Source organism: Lissotriton vulgaris, chromosome 6 (assembly GCF_964263255.1).
Source record: "Lissotriton vulgaris chromosome 6, aLisVul1.2, whole genome shotgun sequence".
In the NCBI taxonomy this organism is placed as follows: domain Eukaryota; kingdom Metazoa; phylum Chordata; class Amphibia; order Caudata; family Salamandridae; genus Lissotriton; species Lissotriton vulgaris.
The window spans coordinates 518,993,894-519,009,291 of NC_141694.1; positions in this window are offsets into that span (position 1 = coordinate 518,993,894).

The window sequence follows — 15,398 nt, forward strand, 5'->3', positions numbered from 1 at the left end:
ACACTTTGTACTCCTGAGAGTACTGTTTATAAAAAAAAAGTGCTTTATCTAGTATAAAAATAGCACACAGTGGGAGTAAGATGTTCCCCCCCACCTCCCCACTGGCTGGCTCATAGAGGGAAGCTCTGGGCCGTCAGCTCCTAGAGGGACAGCTGCCTGCCAGCTCGCAGATGGAGAGGTGAGGGCCAGCTTGCAGAGGGATTGCTAAGGGCTGAGTTGCATAGGTAGAGCTGCGGGCTGTCGGCTTGCAAAAGGATACCTGCGAACGCTGATGCGGGGCAAAGGAGGGTGAAGGGGGTTTCAGGCAGAGGGAAAGCTGCAGTATATTTCCAGTATTGGCTTGCAGAGGTAGAACTGCGGCTTCTAGAGGGAGAACTGCAAACCTTTGGCTTGCAGAGGAACTGTTGCGTAGCGATTCGCAGACGGAGACGGAGAGCTGCAGGTCACCTCGCTCAGCAAGCAGCTGTGGGTCACTGCACACCAGTGATGTGGTATGAATGAGAGTTAAGGGGTTATCTGGCAAAGGCAAAGCTGCAGTATATTTCAAGTGTTGGCTTGCACCGGTACAAATACTGGTCCGATGGCTCACAGAACAAGAGCTGCGAGCCAACCAGTGTTCTGCAAAGGGAGTGTTGCAAGCCAGCAGGCTGGCTTGTACAGCCAGAGCTGCGAGATGGCTGGCTTGCTCATAGAGGGAGAGCTGCAGCTCGCCGGCTCGCAGAGGGAGAGTTTGCGGGCCGGCTTGCAGAGGAACAGCTGTGGGTTGACTGCTATAGGGAAAGGTGCAGGCCGTCGGCTTGCAAAGGGATAGGTATGTGACGGTGATGTGTGGAGAGGGAGTGTGAGGGGGTGTATCTCGCAGAGAGAGAGTTGTGGAATATTTCAAGTAATGGCATGCAGAGGTACAACTGCGGGCCAGATAGCTCGCACACAAAGACCTGTTAGCCGACCAATGTTTTGCAGAGGAAGAATTGCGAGCCGGAGGTCTGGCTCGTACAGAAAGAGCTGCGAGATGACTGGCTGGCTCATAGAGGGAGAGTTGCGGCCCGTCGGCTCGCAGAGCGAGAGCTGCGGGCTGGCTCACAGAGGAACAACTGCGGGCTGACTACTATAGGGAAAGGTGCGGGCCGTTGGCTTGCAAAGGGATAGGTGTGTATCAGTGATATGGGGAGAGGGAGCGTGAAGAGGGTATCTCACAGAGAGAGAGCTGCAGTATAGTAAAAGTTGCAAGCCGATGGACTGCCTCACAGAGCTGCGAGCCGGCTCGCATAGGGACAGTTGTGGGCCATAGGCTTGCAAAAGGATACCTGAGACCAGTGATGTGGGGCGAGGGAAGGTGAAGGAAAACCTGCTGTATATTTCCAGTGTTGGCTTGCTGAGGTAGTACTGCGGACCTGATTGCTTCTAGAGGGAGTAGTGCAAGCCTTTGGCTTGCAGAGGAACAGCTGCGTGCCAATTTGTAGAGGGAAAGTTGTGGGCTGGCTCGCAAAGCAGCAGCTGCAGACTGCTACAAGCCGATGATGTGGTGCGAGCGAGGAGGTATCGGCCGACGTAGTGCTGCGGTATATTTTCAGTGTTGGCTTGGAGAGTTACAGATTCGGGCCCAACGGCTCCAAGAGGAAGAGCTGCGAACAGAAGGGCTGTCTCGTAGATGCAGAGCTGCGAGCCGAAGGCCTGGCTGGCAGAGGGAGAACTGCGGGCCGTCGGTTGATGGGCTGGCTTGCAAAGGCAGAGCTGTGAGCCAACCGGCTGGCTCGTAGAGATAGAACTACTGTATATTTCCAGTGTTGGGGTACAGAGGCAGCCCTCCCTCTATGAGCCAGCAGGTCAGCTCATACCTCTTCCTCTATGAGGCACCGCACCGGCTCCCACAGGTTTATCTGTAGAAGCCGCCAAATCCGTAACTCTACCTCTACTAGCAAACACTACGAATATAACACAACTCTCCCTCTACGAGATACCCCCTTCACCCTCCCTCACCCCACATCAACATCTCGCAGCTATCCCTATGCAAGACAATGTCTCGCAGCTCTCCCTATGCGAACCTTGAGGCCCCCGCTCTGCCTCTGCAACACAAAACATCACCAGCCTGCAGCTATCTGTCTGCAGACTAATACTGAGAATATACCACAGCTCTCTCTCCGAAATACCTTCTTCACTCTTTTTTACCCTGCATCATCAGTCAGTGTACATTATATCTAACAGTATGATCAAATTATTTAAACCATGTAAACATATACAAAGCAAGGTAAATATTTACTTTCTGTATTTCCTTGCCATGTAATGTCAGCACATTGTAAACGTGCTTGCACCTTGGCTTATATTCAAATATACCTCTCTGTCTGAAAAATCAGCCCACAAGCTGTACACATAATATATCTGTTTTTTATTTTCTCTGCCTTAATTAATAACACAAAATACAACCCTCCCTTCACCACTATTTCCAGACCAAACATAATTTCCAAACGTCCGACATTTTCTTTATCTCGGCCAAATGTATTTCTCAACACAAATCAACGCTGTATCTGATTTACAAAACTATAGGGCTGTCGGCTTGCAAAGGGATAGCTGCTGGACGGTGATGTGGGGAGAGGGACCGTGAAGGGGATAACTTGCAGAGAGAGAGCTACGGTACATTTCCAGTATTGGCTTGCACAGGTGCAACTGCGGGTCCGATGGCTCACAGACGAAGAGCTGCGAGCCGACCGGTGGTTCGCAAAGGAAGAGTTTCGAGCCGGTGGGCTGACTTGTACAGGAACAGCTATAAGCCGACTGGCTGGCTCGTAGAGGGAGAGCTGCGGGCCGGCTCGCAGAGGAACAGCTACAGGACGGCTCGCAGAGGAACAGCTGTGGGCCAACTGCTATAGGGAAAAGTGCGGGATGTCTGCTTGACAAGGGATAGGTGTGGGAAGGTGATGTGGGGAGAGGGAGCGTGAAGGGGGTATCTTGCAGAGAAAGAACTGTAGTATATTTCCCGTGTTATGTTGCAAGAAGGGTACGAAGAAAGGTTTAGAGCATGAAAGGGTAGTGGGGTCACTGGATACATCCATTCCAATTTTAGATGTAAACATCACACTCACACCAATAGGTTTTAAAACATCGTTGTACAAAACACCAACAGACCAAAATAGTTTACTTCTTTATACCAGTTACCACCCTAAAGCACTGAGAGACAATCTCCCGGTCAGTTTTTACGAATTAGACGTAATTGCACCTCAATTGCTGACTACAAGACAGAGGCCAACACCTTGACATTTAACCTCAAGGCTAGGGGATACCCTGAGAGCCAAAACAGAAAGTCATTGAAAAGGGCCAGGAACAATCCAAGGGAGGCGCTACTTGAACCTCATCGTAAACTACTGACTGATAACCTCACATGTGTTACGTCTTTTACCCCAGATTCTGCAAGAATCAAGAAGATAATTCTCAACCACTGGCAGATCTTGAACACAGGGGATTTACACCTTCCCAAACTCAGATTTGCATACAAAAGAACACGCAACTGAAAAGACTCACTGGTACATACTAAACTAACGACTGCCATAGGATCCTTTGGGGTATGCCAGCAGTGACTGGGCACTATCCCTGAGGTTCATGCATTGCGTGCCCATTGACCACCGCAACTAAAGAGCTATCACTACAATCCAACTTTAAATGGATGCAAAAGAGACACACCAATCAATGTATTTACATGCTCACATGCCCTTACGGCATGAATTACATAGGCATGACAATGCGACCCATTAAGACAAGGATCGCTGAACACCAGAGCAACATCCTTTGCCAGAGGGTCACGACAAAACTCTACACTCACTACAAAGAAACACAACACACGCCTGATAATCTTTGTTGGGCTATACTAGAAGCCTTCCCAAACATCAATAAAGCTGCACTGTTTAGAGTTGAACAGAGATGGGTGCATAGATTGTCAGCACACACCATTGGCCTTAATGATGATATTCCTTGGGGCTCGTTCAACTGAACACCAAACCACCCCGGTACAGCATACTATTGACCACAGATAATCTGAGAGAGGAAATAGAATTTAAAATGGCATCATTTACACTACCAACTAGTCCATATTACTTATAGCAATTTATACATGGATTTACAATTGTATTTTCATCATTGAAGCCATGCAGTGATACCACCTATGTTCTAACCTTGGTACTTGTGGTATTCACGCTGCTGCCAAGTTTTTACTCACAAGACAATGACCCCTTAGGACGTTTTTTTGACATCGTGACCCCCACTGCAATACAGTTCCGTTATATACATTAGACACTCACTGGTCTACCTACTATATGCAAGCGCCATTTGTGCAACACCTTATAAGATGGCCGCCGCCGCGATGACTTTCTCTGAGCAAAGTCGTACTTCTTCTATGTCTCGGTTTGGGTCAAACATGTGATCAACCACATGACCTATTTGCACCAATACATTACGACTGCCACCGACACACCTTTACCATCCCGGTGTTGGCGGCAGAGTAGGCCATACACACAAGAGTGTCTGCTCACAGCCGAAGAGCTGCGAGCCGACTGGTGGTTCACAGAGGGAGAGTTGCGAGCCGGCGGGCTGGCTTGTACAGGAAGACCTGCGAGCCGACTGGCTAGCTCATGGAGGGAGAGCTGTGGCTCATCGGTTTTCAGAGGGAGAGCTGCGGGCCGGCTCACAGATGAACAGCTGTGGGCCGACTTGTATAGGGAGAGGTGTGGGCCGTCAACTTTCAAAGGGACAGCTGCGGGACGGTCGGGGATGTGGGGAGAGGGAGCGTGAAGGGGGTATCTCGCTGAGATAGAGCTGCAGTATGTTTCCAGTGTTGGCTTGCAGAGGTACAACTGCGGGCCTGAGGACTCTCAGAGGGAGAGGTTATTCATAAAACCATGTAATCTTTCAAACTTATGTCACGTTACTTTTGTACTATTGAAACTGATTACGACCTTCTCTTTACATTACAGATCTCACGAACAAGCCAACAAAGGTATAAGTGCTATTTTCATACTAGATAACGCTCTATTACTTAATTTTTATAAATACTTCTGTTGGGTGCACAAAATGGGGGTGGGAGATGAGGAGAGTAAACAAGAGGTGTAATTCCTAAACTTTTATTGTACTGTTCCTTTAATATACGTATATTGAGGGCTTCAAAAGGGATGAAAAAAATGGTGGGTGTCTGAAAGGGTTAGCAGTGTTCAGCACCGTTAAGACCTGGCCCACTTAAAAGCCTGTGTATATTTAGCACAGAGACACAACCTAACAATTTTCTTTTTTTTTTTGATTTCAAAGTGTTTTATTCGTTTTATACAAACAAATACAATAGCATTCTGTCACGGGGTTAGCAAAATGTAGTATGTATGCGTTGGTTATATGTACTTTAAGGTAGGATATCTGTTTTAGCTAATCCCCTCTTACATTGACTTGCTGGGAAATTAGGCAAAGGCTGATAGAAAGAGAGAAACAGGAAAGAAAGAGGTGAAAGGAAGATATGAGAGAGCACTGAGTCTAATAGGGGTTTTAGTCACGTGTTAAAACTAACACCCCTCTAGTTGTTCTTTGGCGGAAGAGGTGGTCAAACAAGGCAGTCCAACAAGCCCCCCCGATGTCCCTTCGGCCCGTGGTGATAATATCCAATTCGAAAATTTACTAAATACATTTCTTTTTCTTTTTTATCTCTCACACATTTATAAAATATCTCTTGTAAAGAAACACCCTTCTCCACGTTTATTTCATAAGAACGAGCAATAAATAATCCCTTTACCAGCATCTAGTCACAAACTACTAACACTGTTTGTGGTTTGTGTAAACTACAAACCGTGTTTAGATTATATTTTTACTGTTGGAATTTTTGCAGGATCATCCCCAAACTTTGTGCCTTCCTCCTGAATTTTGTCTAACCTGTTTTTTGTTGGTTTTATGACTCTGGGCACTTTACCACTGCTGATCAGTGCTAAAGTGCATATGCTCTCCCTATGGTAAATTAATGTATGGATTAGTGATTCCATGATTGGCTGATTTGGAGTACTGGTCAGACTCTAGTGCAGTGCACTGAGTGTGCCCAGGGCTTGTAAACCAAATGCTGCTAGTAGGCTTGCAGCATAGGTTGTGCGACCCACAGAAGCAGCCTGTAAAAGTGTATCTCAGGTCTGCCATTGCAGAGCCTGTGTGCAGTCTGGTACTGCTATGCTGACTGGGCAAGTGCACCCACTTGCCAGTCCCTAATTCTTCCCTTTTCTTCATATCAGACACCTCTATGGTAGGCCCAAAGGCAGGGTGCATTGTAAGTATAAGGTAGGACAAATCCTGGTGTGCGTGGCAAGTCCTAATAGTGAATTACAGCCATTTTCGTTTTTCACTATTGCAAAGCTATCTGTTCTCCATAGGCCAGAATGGGCAGTTAGATTATTACATTTTATAATCCTAACTGACTCAGGGAACATGGTTGAAATTCGAGGTCAGTATGCCTCAACTCAGAATGATAAAATATACATCTTTTAGTGAAGTTGGTTTTATCATTCTGTGTTTGAAAATACCACTTTTAGAAAGTAGGTATGTTCTTGTCTAACTATATAAAGCCTGCTCTGCTAGGTTGTGTATTCCTTTTCTGGAGTTTGAGTGACAGGGCTGGGGGATTCCAGGAGACAGGGTGAGTCAGCCTAGTGGTGAATAGAGAGATCCGCATCTAGATGGGAGGGAGGAGTTGCACCTGGAATCTGAATAGGGCTGTGCCTTCCCTCCACATTACTTTCTCCACCTCCTGCGTCTGATGTTTCTGCCCTGCACTGTGAAAGGTAAGAAGGAGTCATGTAAACAAAGTACTTCAGAGCTGGTTCGGACTAGGCAAAGGCCCCTCTGCCCTCAGAGGACAAAGGATTTTGGGGTATAAGTATTGGGACCCTGGTCCCAAGAATTTAGATCACATTTAGACAACAGGAAGAAGCCTTTGCTGAGGAGAGGAACCTGAACAAACGGAGGAGAGACTATTCCTTAGTTAAACTGCTGCTTGGGGGATTGGCCTGCAGTGGTTGCCTGACTGCCAAAGAAAGGAGAAAGGACTTTGTGTGCGTTATTCAACTTGTAAGGATCTCCAAGGGCTTGAGAGAAGAGCTTGCCTCCTGCTGAAGTCTCAGGGACAAAAGACGTTAGCCCCCAGCTCTCCAAGAATTCTTTGGACGTGCCTGCTGCTGGTTTAGGCCTTCTCAGCGACAACGTGTTGCAAAGAGCTGGAAGTGTGACGCAAGAGGGAGAAGCGTGTCTCCATTGAAGCCGCTGCCGTTGCATCGTGGATGTCGCCGATGTAGCTGTCGCATTGCACCGCAACTCAAGAAACGTCCTGCAACCCCGAATAAGGGTGTCGCCATCGCAGCCCCTGCCATCGCATTGTGGATGTCGCCTCTTTAGCTGTCGCATTGCACCGCATCAGGAGAAGTGTCTCGTAACGAGGAAGAAGCGTGTCGCTGTCGCAGCCGCTGCCGTCACATCGTGGATGTCGCTGCTGTAGCTGTCACATTGCACCTCCTCAAGAAAAGTGCCTCACATCCACGGAGAAGCGTACCACTGTGGAAGCTGCTGGCGTCGCATCACGGAACAAGGTTGTCTACGCTGCAGTTGTCGCATCGAGCAGAAGCCTCTCGCATCGTCGGAGAAGAGTGTCACCACCAAAGCTGCTGTTGTCGCATCACGGAACAAGGGTCTCGCCGTTGCAGCTGATGCATCGAGACGAGACCTCTCGCAACATCAGAGAAGCGTGTCGAATCAGGAAGAACCTGACATCTTTATTTCTTTGTACCGGATCTTTGCTGTATCTCCATCCCTGCAACACTTTCATTGTAGAAGCTTGACGCATCGTAAGGTACATCGACTCAAAGTGTTGCATTTTAAGAACTAAAGAAAACTAAGCTAATTCAACCATTTAAGTACAGTATTGTGGATTTTGTTTGTGGTCTTGTGAAAACTCTATATAAAGAATAATTATTTTTACTATAAAACCTGTGTGGTGTCCATCTGTAGTGCTGTCATTTGATTACTGTATGTGTTCACAAATGCTTTACACTCGGCCTCTGAGATAAGCCTGTCTGCACGTGACAAGCTACCAAGGGGGTGAGCAGGGGTTATTTTTCGACTGTACCCCTTTACCCTGACTAGAGGCAAGGGTTCCTATTTGTCACAAGTACCTACCTGTGCCAACTAGAGACCCCCAAATCTAACATTAACGTATCATCAAATGATTCAAACCATGCATACATACACAAAGCAACATGTACGTTTACTTTGTCCATTTACTTTCCATGTAATCTGTGCACATTCTGAATGGGTTCGCAGTGTAACACTTGTCTTCACTTATATTCACATGTACCTCACTGTGTACAAAATGAAATCACAACCTATGCATCTGTAATATTTCCACATAATACAGTGCAGTTTTATACCATTCAAACTGATTGCAACATTGTCTATATAGTACAAATCTTACCAATTTGGCAATAAACTTAGAAGTGCTATTTTTATAATACAAAAGATGTCTTAGATTATTTTTATAAACAGTACTTTTGGGGGCACAAAATGGTGGTGGGAGCTGGACAGAGTAAATTAAGGTGTAATTCACTAACTTTCTATGCATTGTCCTTTTAATATATGTATATTAACAGCTTTAAGTGGGATGAAAAAATTGTCGACTTTCTTAAAGGGGTGGCAGAGCTCAGTACGGACAAGGCCCGGACCACTTAAAGGCCTGTGTATATTCAGCAGAGAAACACACCCTAACAATGACCTTCATTAATAATCACATTTACTTCAGCACTGTGAACAAAATCGTACAGAAAATATACAGGGAACATTTTCATTTATGTTTATCTCTCACATATTTATAAAAGAATTCTTCTGAAGAAATTCTCCCTAACAACTTAGATTTCCTAAGAACACCCACATCCAAAGCCATCCCCGTACCACACCAGCCTTCACTGATATTGAAATCTACCTTCCAGAGTAAAAAATGATACCACAAATTGTGCACATTATATTTCTGGGTTTTGTTCCATCTATGTTAAGTTAATAACACAGGAATTTTCTACTCTCACCCCTTCCCCACTATTTCCAGACTAAGCATAATTTGGAAACGTGTGACATTCTGTTTATCTTGTCGGAACAGATATACAAATCCAAATTAACGCTACATCTAATTTTCAAAACCATGCAGTCTTTTACAGATGACAACTTACAATTTTTCTTTGTGAAAAACTTCTAAACATATATAAAGTACTTGTTTAAACAACTAGTCACACTTTATCCATGTTTTAGAACCAATGTGAAGCACCACACTTTACTAACACTATGTTATTTAGAAATAAAAAATACTTTAAAAGTTAAAAATATCACCTCAAATACTTAACCACTACTACAGAACACATAGCACACTTTCCTAATTTCTAACTTACCTTCGTAGTTGGTATGTATATTTCAAATATTACAAACGCACGCAATTTCTTCTTTGTCACACAGTAGTACATGTAATGCACCACTTTTATCAAGAATAGAACCAATTTCCCTGTTGCTCCACAAATAAATACATGTAAAAAACAAATCCGAATAGTTGCTTGATTTTTTCAGATGGCAAAACTGCTCTCTATTGGTTATTTTTGAACTTTCCATATAAAGAGTTAATATTTAAGGACACACACAGGTGAGAAGTTCAACGTATTCTATCAACACACTTTCTAGAACATTCTACGACACTTGCAGATTAAAATTTCATCATTTTTTTGTAACTTTTTTTGAACATTTAACGGCACGAGCAGGTTAAAAGTTCATGATTGCTTTAAGTTCAAACATTGCCTTCCAAATGCAAGTAGCAGAAGTGGTTGAGCTGAGCAAATTTTATCCTATGATATGGTGTTTTATTAACCAATGACAAAGATGCTTTTCCTCAAATCTAATATGCAGCCTACTTTTTAAAAAACAATGCTTTTCATCTCCCAATCAGTTATCGTTTTGTATGGAAAAAAAGTAGCTCCTCATCTTTAAACATATCTCTTATTCTACGAAGGAACTGTTTGAGCTACAGATATTTATCCATACCTTCCAGCCATACCGTCAAAATGCTAGTGTGGATCGTAGAACATAGCTATGTTTTCTGGTGCAAGAGGAATGCAGAACAGAAACGTATTGACTTGGACCTAAGTTTACAAAATCTTGGAAAAATGTCAACAAAGCTGTGTCTGCATACCTCATAGACCATAGAATGGGGTTGATCTACAACAACAACATACGTTTTCATGTGGCTGACATCTACAGAATTGATGGAGTACACTTTACAGATCAGGGAAATCAAGTTTTTCTAAATAACCTGAAGCTGCGCATCCGCACTTATGTGTAGCTCCAACTAATAATCACAAGGGCTCTTTTTAGAGCCGCCTTATATTCCAAATATCGGCTCGCAGAGTGACAGCTGCAATCCTGCTTGCAGAAGGAGACCTGTGAGCCGTCTGGCAGGCTACCAGAGGGAGAGCTGCAGTCCTTGGGCTTGGCTCGCAGTGAGAGAGCTACAGGCCGCCGGCTTGCAAAGGCACAGCAGTATACTGGCTCGCAGAGAGAGAGCTGTGCTCGGACTAGCAAAGGGAGAGCAACAGGCCAACGGGCCTGCTAGCAAAAACACAACTACAAGCTAACGGGCTGGCTCGCAGAGGTAGAGCTGCAGGCCCAAGCTGTGAGCCGATGGGCTCGCAGGCAGAAGGAGAGCAACGGCCCTACGGGCCTGCTAGCATAGACACAGCTACAACCTAACCGGCCGGCACGCAGAGATAGAGCTGCGGGCTGAAGGCTTGCAGATGCACAGCTGCGAGCCGACTACCTGCTAGAGTTTTAAAGTTTAGGGTATTGCAGTGGTGTTTGTGTAGTGTAAGGGGTCATGCTAGGGGTAGTGTTTCTGGGTTTAGGGTAGTGCAGTGATGTTTGTGTAGTATAGGGGGTCTTGCTGGGGGTACATTTATGGTTTAGGGTAGTGAAGTGGTCTTTGGGTAGTGTGGGGGTCATGCTGGGGGTAGTGTTTTTAGGGTGTAGGGTATTGCAGTGGTGTTTTTGGTAGTGTAGGGGTCATGCTAAGGGTAGTGCTCTAGGGTTTAGCGTAGTGCAGTTGTGTTTGGGTAGTGTAGGGAGTAATGCTGGGGTAGCATTTTAGGGTTTAGCACAGTGCAGTGGTGTTTGGGTAGTGTAGGGGTCATCCTGGGGGTAGTATTTTGGGGTTTAGGGTAGTGCAGTGGTGTTTATGTATTGTAGAGGGTCGTGCTGGGGTAGTGTTTTAAGGTTTAGGGCAGTGCAGTGGTGTTTGTGTAGTGTGCGGGGTTGTGCTGGGTTGTGCTGGGAGTAGTATTTTACAGTTTAGGGTAGCACAGTGGTGTTTGTGTACTGTAGGGGGTCGTGCTGGGGTAGTGATTTAGGGTATAGGGTAGTGCAGTGGTGTTTGTGTAGTATAGGGGGTTGTGTTGGGGGTAGGTTTTAGGGTTTGGGGTAGTGCACTTATGGTTAGGGTAGTGCAGTGGCGTTTGTGTAGTATAGGGGATCGAGCTGGCAGTAGTGTTCCAGGGTTTAGCATAGCGTAATGGTGTTTGGGTACTGTACAGGGTTGTGCTGTGTGTACTATTTTACAGTTTGGGTAGTGCAGTGGTGGTTGAGTACTGCAAGGGGTCGTGCTGGGGATAGTGTTTTAGAGTTTAGGGTAGTGCAGTGGTGTTTGGGTAGTGTAGGGGGTCATTGCTGGGGGTAGTGTTTTATGGTTTAGGTTAGTGCACTGGAGTTTGTGTACTGTAGGGGGTTGTGCTGAGAAAGTGTTTTAGGGTTTAGGGTAGCACAGTGGTGTTTGGGTACGGTAGAGGGTTCTGCTTGGGGTAGATTTAGGGTTTAGGATAGTGTAGTGGTGTTTGCGTACTGTAGGGAGTCATGCTGGGGTAGTGTTTCAGGGTTTAGGGTCATGCAGTGGTGTGTAGGTAGTGTAGGAGGACATACTGGGGGAAGTGTTTTATGGTTTAGGGTAGTGCACTGGTGTTTGTGTAGTGTTGGGGGTAGTGTTTTAGGTTTTTGTGTAGCGCAGTAGTGTTTGGGTAGTGTAGGGGGTCGGGCTCGGGTGTATTTGGGGCTTAGGGTAGTTCAGTGGTGTTTGCAGAGTGTAGGGGGTCATGCTGAGGGTAGTGTTTTAGGGTTTAGGGCAGTGCAGTGGTGTTTGGGTAGTGAAGGGGTTCGTGCTGATGGGCTGACTCACAGAGCTGCAAGCCGACAGCTAGCAGAGGGAGACCTGCGAGCTGTCTGGCAGGCTCCCAGAGGGAGAGCTGCAGTCCTTGGGCTCGGCTCGCATAGGGAGAGCTACAGGCCGTCGGCTTGCAAGGCACAGCAGCGTACTGGCTCGCAGAGAGAGAGCTCTGCTCTGACTCGCAAAGGGAGAGCAACAGGCCAACGGGCCTACTAGCTGAGACACAACTATGAGCTAACGGGCTAGCTTACAGAGGTAGAGCTGCGGGCCTGAGCTGTGAGCCAATTGGCTCACAGGCAGATAAAAAGCAACTGCCCTGCGGGCCTGCTAGCAGACACACAGCTTCAACCTAATGGGCTGGCACATAGAGGTAGAGCTGTGGGCCGAAGGCTTGCAGAGCTGCAAGCCGACGGACTGGTAGTATTTCAGAGTTTAGGGTAGTGCAGTGGTGTTTGTGTAGTGTAGGGGGTCATGCTGGTGGTAGTGTTTTAGGGTTTAGGGTAGTGCAGTGATGTTTGTGTAGCATAGGGGGTCATGCTGGGGGTACATTTATGGTTTAGGGTAGTGCAGTAGTCTTTGGGTAGTGTAGGGGTCATGCTGGGGGTAGTGTTTTAGGGTTTAAGGTAATGCAGTGGTCTTTGAGTAGTGTAGGGGGTCATGCTGGGGTAGTGGTTTAGGGTTTAGCATAGTGCAGTGGTGTTTGGGTAGTGTAGGGAGTCATGCTGGGGTAGCATTTTAGGGTTTAGCATAGTGCAGTGGTGTTTGGTTAGTGTAGAGGGTCATCCTGGGATTAGTGTTTTAGAGTTTAGGGTAGTGCAGTGGTGTTTATGTATTGTAGAGGGTCGTGCTGGGGGTAGTGTTTTAGGTTTAGGGTAGTGCAGTGGTGTTTGTGTAGTATAGGGGGTCGTGCTGGGGGTAGTGTTTTAGGGTTTAGTGTAGCATAGTGGTGTTTGGGTACTGTACAGGGTCGTGCTGTGTGTAGGTTTTTTATGGTTCAGGGTAGTGCAGTGGTGTTTGATCAGTGTAAGAGGTTGTGCTAGGGATAGTGTTTTAGATTTTAGGGTAGTGCAGTGGTGTTTGGGTAGGGTAGGGGTAAGCAACAAAACAGAAGCCAATACTGCAATTTCTAATTCCTGAGGCAAGATACTTACTGGGCACAAACAATTAAAACTAAGTGCGATGTTGGACCAATTGTCAGGCATGAATGATATTTATTATTTATACAGATTTATCAACATATTCGTTGGTAAAGGTTCACCAAACATTTCATAACAGTTATCAGAAAGAAACGGTACGAAAATACAAATTTCATAAAAATGACATTGACATAAAAAAGTGCACAATAGTGAAGGAACAAAACAAACATCCGTGGTTGATCAACTTTCACATTCAAGTCTCACTCTATCACACATACCATACACACAGGAATCAATATTTACAATTTCAAATGTCACAAATTAATTGTTTTTACAAACATCAAAGAGACCTATTTGGTAAATTTACAATATTTGTCAAATCAAAATGAGCTATTTGGATGATGACATTCTTATGGTGTGCATAGGCAGTCTACGCGTTTCGAACCCTTACTGAGTGAAGGGGTTCTCATCAGGACCTCATAACTGTGAAAAAGAGGAATGAGATCGGGGTCACTAAATGTAAAACCATGTATGAGGGAACAGGCTGCCACCTGCACGATAAGCCTCTTACCTGTGGTATGAGTGTGCACCACTGAGAACAAACTAGGAACCGGACGAAGACAAACTGGAAAGAAATTCCAAAAATATTTCCAGTCACTAAACCTGTAATCTCTTGGGACTGTTCACAATGTAACTTACTTATTTCAATCCAAGGAGGAAGCGGAACTGTAATGCAGCGCGGACTAAATCCAGGACCTGTGGGGATAGGGAACAAGTCTCAGCGTGTGTGTTCACCGAAGGTTTCTGACAAAGCTGTTCGTTTATTCGGCGGTCCTGCTTACTTTTCGCTCGATAGCGTCTTGCCTCAGTTGGAGTCTGGTCGGTATGTTTATCTGCATGAATGTCGAGCCGGCGTTCCGAAGACGCCTTAAAGCGCGATCATGCTTCCTGTGGTGAGGTGCTTCTGGGAACTGTCGTTCAAAGTACGCTGTTTTGTTGATGGTAACTGTGAAAAGGAACGTTCCCAGTGCCGCTGATGCATAATACCAGATCATAGTATAAAGACTCAATTTAGTCGATATAATTCAGACATTTCATTGAGGCCTTCAACAACCGTGTTGAATTTTGGAATAAGCATTGCTTCTCGCTGAAGCAATTTTTTGTCCAGATCGCCACCTCTTTGGTTTCTATCGAACTTCAATATCACTGTCCATTTTAGGTCTGATTCCTTGTGATTCATGGTTTGCCAGTGATTTACTAATGGTGCTGTGAGGGCCTCCATCCTTATCCGTGACTTATGCTGCGTTATGCGTGTTCTCACTTTCTGATTGGTTTTTCCTATGTATAGGAGATCACATGGGCACTTAATTCCATAAATCACATTCCGTGATTTACAGTTGGTGAACGAATTGTGTCTCCAATATCTGTTTTTATATTGGAAGACCGAACCTTCTTCTGTAGAAAAACAGCATAGAAATGTTCCACACTTCTTGTGTCCCACAACAGGAGGGAGGCCCACATAAGTTCTGACTGACAACACATCTTTCTGGGGCATTGCTGCTCTAACCAAATGGTTACCGATGGTTCGATTTTTTCGAAAAGCAAATAATGGCTTGACATTAAGTGTTGTGTGTAGATTATTTATCAGATGCCAATTGCTTGCTAACACCTTTTTGAGCAGGTTGGAATTAGGGCAGTAAGTTGAGACAAAAACTAACCTATCTGTTTCCTTTTTTGGTTTCCGTTCTAGCAGGCTTTCGCGTGGTGTCCACAATGCGCGTTTCATTGATCTTTTTAAGAGCTTTTTTGGGTAGCCACGTTCTAGAAGGTTATTTGTCAATTTGGTAGCATTATCAACAAATTCGCCTTTGAAATGGCAGTTACGGTGAATCTGTAAATACTGCCCATAGGGTAGATTGTCTTTCATGCTCCTTGGGTGGTTGCTTTTAAAATCCAAAGATTTATTGCGGTCTGTCTCCTTTTTGTATAAAGTATTTACCAATCCTCCTTCAGCAGGGTACACT